At 57.1% G+C, this 5,286-nt stretch overlaps 1 long non-coding RNA gene across 1 annotated transcript; it reads right to left on the reverse strand.

The window, feature by feature from the left end:
* Positions 1 to 29: 29 nt before the first annotated feature.
* Positions 30 to 4,642, reverse strand: LOC121340326. Its single transcript, XR_005953280.1, has 3 exons — positions 4,549 to 4,642; positions 928 to 1,011; positions 30 to 95 (listed from the first exon to the last, which is right to left on the reverse strand). It is a non-coding gene; the product is annotated as an uncharacterized LOC121340326 (long non-coding RNA).
* Positions 4,643 to 5,286: the final 644 nt, after the last annotated feature.

Genomic DNA, 5,286 nt, shown 5'->3' on the forward strand with positions numbered 1-5,286 from the left:
TTTGGGGGGATTTTGGGGGTTTTTGGTCTCACCTCATCCCCGGGGGGTTCCCAGTTCTCCTCCAGGGGCTCCCACTGCAGCACCACCTCCTGCGACTGCAGAACCAGTACGGACCAGTATAAACCAGTATGGACCAGTGTAAACCAGTATGAACCAGTACAGACCGGTATAAACCAGTACGGACCAGTATAAACCAGTACGGACCAGTATAAACCAGTATGGACCAGTATAAACCAGTACAAACCAGTACAAACCAGTACAGACCAGTATAAACCAGTACGGACCAGTGCAAACCAGTACGGACCAGTGTAAACCAGTACGGACCAGTACAGACCGGTATAAACCAGTACAGACCAGTACAGACCAGTATAAACCAGTACAGACCGGTATAAACCAGTACGGACCAGTACAGACCAGTATAAACCAGTACAGACCGGTATAAACCAGTACGGACCAGTACAGACCAGTATTAACCAGTACAGACCAGTATAAACCAGTACGGACTGGTATAAACCAGTACAGACCAGTACAGACCAGTACGGACCAGTATAACCACTATGGAGCAGGGGTTGCCCTTCCCAGTCCCCCCCAGTCCATCCCAGTCCCTCCCAGTTTATCCCAGTTCAGTTCACAGTCCCTCCCAGTCCCTCCCGGTATCCCCAGTTTGATTCCCAGTCCCCCCCAGTCCCTCCCAGTCCCCCCCAGTTTATCCCAGTTCCGTTCCCAGTCCCTCCCAGTTTATCCCAGTCCCTCCCAGTCCCCCCCAGTCCATCCCAGTTTATCCCAGTTCATTCCCAGTCCCTCCCGGTATCCCCAGTTTGATTCCCAGTCCCCCCCAGTCCCTCCCAGTTTATCCCAGTTCCGTTCCCAGTCCCTCCCAGTCCATCCCAGTCCCCCCCAGTCCCTCCCAGTCCGTCCCAGTCTCACCCGCAGCCACACCCGGAGCTGTCCCCGCAGCAGCCGCGGGGGGAGGGACACGGGGACAGAGACCCCGGGCAGGGCCAGCAGCTCCTGGGGACAGACAGGGGGACAGGGGGACAGGGGGACAGGGATGGGGACAGGGGGGGACAGGGATGGGGACAGGGGGACAGCATTGTCACAGTGCCACCATTGTCACACTGCCGCATTGTCACCATTGTCACACTGTCACCATTGCCGCACTGTCACAGTGTCACATTGTCACCATTGATACTGTCACCATTGTGTCACCGCCACCATTGTGTCACTGTCACCAGGGGACAACGCCACCACTGTCACACTGCCAGTGTCACACTGTCACCGTTGTGTCACTGTCACACCGTTGTCACACTGTCACCAGGGGACACCGCCACCACTGTCACATTGTCACCATTGTGTCACTGCCACCATTGCCACCATTGCCACCATTGTCACACTGTCACAGTGTTACATTGTCACATTGTCACCATTGATACTGTCACCATTGTGTCACCGCCACCATTGTGTCACTGTCACCGGGGGACAACGCCACCACTGTCACACTGCCAGTGTCACACTGTCACCGTTGTGTCACTGTCACACCGTTGTCACACTGTCACCAGGGGACACCGCCACCACTGTCACATTGTCACCATTGTGTCACTATCACCTTTGTCACACTGTCATGTTATCAGCTCTGTCACACTGTCACATTGTCACCATTGTCACATTGTCACCATTGTGTCACTGTCACCATTGCCACCATTGTCACACTGTCACACTGTTACATTGTCACATTGTCACATTGTCACCATTGTGTCACTGTCACCATTGCCACCATCGTCACCCTGTCACAGTGTTACATTGTCACATTGTCACCATTGTGTCACTGTCACATTGCCACCATCGCCGCACTGTCACAGTGTCACATTGTCACCATTGATACTGTCACCATTGTGTCACTGTCACCATTGCCACCATCGTCACCCTGTCACAGTGTTACATTGTCACATTGTCACCATTGTTACACTGATACCACTGTGTCATTGTCACACTGACATTGTCACTGTCACACTGTCACCCAGGGGTCACCAGGGGGTCATTGCCACCATGGTGTCACTGTCACTCTCACTGTGTCACCATTGTCACAATGTCACCAGGGGTCATGGGGTTCACCAGGGGGTCATTGTCACCATTGTGTCACCATCACTGTCACCACCGCCACCCAGGGGTCACTGTCACTGTCACCAGGGGTCACCAGGAGTCATTGTCACCATCATGTCACTGTCACCACCGCCACCCGGGGTCACTGTCACTGTCACTGTCACCAAACCTCACCAAAGTGTTGCCGTTGTGTCACTGTCACCGCCATTGTCACCAGAGTGTCACCGTCACTGTGGTGATGTCACTGTCCCTGCCACTGCCACCCCTACAGTCACCATCGTGTCACCCTCACTGTCACTGCGGTGACGTCACTGTCACTGTCACCATCAAGGTGTCACCGTCACTGTGACCCTGTCACTGTCACCGTCATTGTCACCATCGTGTCACCGTCACCGTCACTGTGGTGATGTCACCGTCGCTGTCACCATCAGGGTGTCACTGTCACCGTGTCACCAGTGTGTCACCGTCACTGCCACCCCCACACTGCCACCCCCACACTGTCACCATCATGTCACCGTCACTGTCACTGTGGTGACGTCACTGTCGCTGTCACCATCACACTGTCACTGTCACCGTGTCACCGTCACTGTCACCATGGCAACGTCACCGTCACTGTCACCATCAGAGTGTCACCGTCACTGTCACTGTCACTGCCACCATGGCGACGTCACCGTCACCATCAGAGTGTCACCGTCACTGCCACTGCCACTGTCACCCCCACAGTCACTGTGTCACCATCCTGTCACTGCCACTGTCACTGCCACGCTGTCAGTGTCACTGTCACGTCACTGTCAGTGTCACTGTCACCAGAAGTGTCACCGCTCTGCCGCCGTCACGGTGCCGCCATCACTGTCAGTGCCACTGTCACCGTCACTGTCACTCCTGTGTCACCCCCACCGCTGTCACTGCCACTGCCACCACCGTGCCACTGCCACTGTCATTGTCACCCTGTCACTGTCACCGTGTCCCTGTCACTGCCATTGTCACCAAAAGTGTCACCACCCTGTCACTGTCACTGCCACCCCCACTAACACTGTCACTGCCATTGTCACCGTCACTGTCATTGTCATTGTCACTCTGTCACTGTCCCTGTCACTGCCACTGCCACCCCCACACTGCCACTGTGTCGCCATCCCGTCACTGTCACCATCACCGTGGTGGTGTCACCGTCACCCTGTCACCGTCACTGTCACCAAAAGTGTCACCACACTGTCACTGTCACTGCCACCCCCACTGACACTGTCACCGTCACTGCCATTGTCACCGTCACCGTCATTGTCATTGTCACTCTGTCACTGTCCCTGTCCATGTCACTGCCACCCCCACACTGTCACTGTGTCATCACCCTGTCACCGTCACCGTGGTGGTGTCACCGCCACCCTGTCACTGTCACTGCCACAGTCACTGTCACCAAAATGTCACCACACTGTCACTGTCACCGTGTCCCTGTCACTGCCACCCCCACACTGCCACTGTGTCACCATCCCGTCACTGTCTCCGTCACTGTGGTGGCGTCACTGTCACCCTGTTGCCGTCACTGTCACCAAAAGTGTCACCACCCTGTCCCTGTCCCTGTCCCTGTCAGTGTCACCCTGTCACTTTCACTGTGTCACTGTCATTGTCACTCTGTCACTGTCCCTGTCACTGTCACTGCCACCCCCACACTGCCACTGTGTCACCACCCTGTCACCGTCACCATCACCGTGGTGGTGTCACTGTCACCCTGTCACTGCCACTGTCACCCCCACACCGTCATCACTGTGTCACCATCACTGTCACTGTGGTGACGTCAATGCCACTGTCACCATCAGGGTGCCACTGTCACCGTGTCACTGTCACTGCCACCATAGCGACGTCACCATCACTGTCACCGTCAGGGCGTCACCGTCACTGCCACTGTTGCTGTCACTGCCACTGCCACCCCCACACTGCCACTGTGTCACCATCCCGTCACTGTCACCGTCACCGTGGTGGTGTCACTGTCACCCTGTTACCGTCACTGTCACCAAAAGTGTCACCATCCTGTCCCTGTCACTGTCACTGTCACTGTCACTCTGTCACTGTCCCTGTCACTGCCACTGCCACCCCCACACTGCCACTGTGTCACCACCCTGTCACCGTCACCGTGGTGGTGTCACCGCCACCCTGCCACTGTCACCACACTGTCACTGTCACTGTCACCGTGTCCCTGTCACTGCCACCCCCACACTGCCACTGTGTCACCATCCCGTCACTGTCACCGTCACCGTGGTGGTGTCACTGTCACCCTGGGCCTGTCACCTTTCCCCTGTCCCCGTCCCGGTCCCGTCCCCTCCCCCCCCAGCGCGGTGTCACCCACGGCGGGGAGGGGACAAAACCCCGGGGGGATTTTGGGGTTCCCGGGGGGGTTTGGAGGAGTTTTTGGGGATTTTTGGGGGTTTTTGGGGGGTGGGGGAGGGGAGGCCTCACCCTCCCTCCCGCCGCCTCCTCCTCCATGGCCGCTCCCACCGCTTCCGCTTCCGCCCGCCAGGCCACGCCTACTTCCGGCACCGCCCCATCCCCGCAACCAATGAGAGCCGCGGGATCGCGGCCCTCCCCGTGGGAGCCACGCCTATTCCGGGGCGTTTAGCCACACCCATTCCTTCCCACTAACCAATGGGAGCCTCGGGATCAGCATAAACCACGCCCCTTCCATGCTTCCTTTAACCACGCCTCCACCCCTCACCTCGCTCCCATTGGCTGTTTCCCCGTTAAGCCCCGCCCATTCCGTGCCGTGGCCCCGCCTCTTCCTCCGCCGCCATCTTGGGGGCGGCCCCGGGGCCCCCGAGCGGTGCCGCGACCCCCCCGGACCGGGACCCCCAAATTCCCTTTTTGAACCCCAAAATTCCCCTTTTAACCCCAAAATTCCCTTTTTTAACCCCAAAATTCCCCCTTTAACCCCAAAATTCCCCTTTTTACCCCTCAAAATCCGCTCCGGGAGCCCCCAAAACCCCCCGGGACCCCCAAATTTCCCTTTTTTCCCCCCAAATCTCCGCGTGTTCCCCCCGCCCCCCCAAAGTTTGGGATTTTCGCCCCACAATCCCACCCAAAATTTGCAACTTTCACCCCAAACTTGCCCCCAAGATCCTCCCCAAAATTCTCAATTTTCATCCCAAAATCCCTCCCAGAATTTTGAATTTGCACCCCAAAATCCCCCCCAAAATTCGG

This window comes from Onychostruthus taczanowskii, unplaced genomic scaffold, assembly GCF_017590055.1.
Source record: "Onychostruthus taczanowskii isolate IOZ18803 unplaced genomic scaffold, ASM1759005v1 scaffold1027, whole genome shotgun sequence".
NCBI lineage: Eukaryota > Metazoa > Chordata > Aves > Passeriformes > Passeridae > Onychostruthus > Onychostruthus taczanowskii.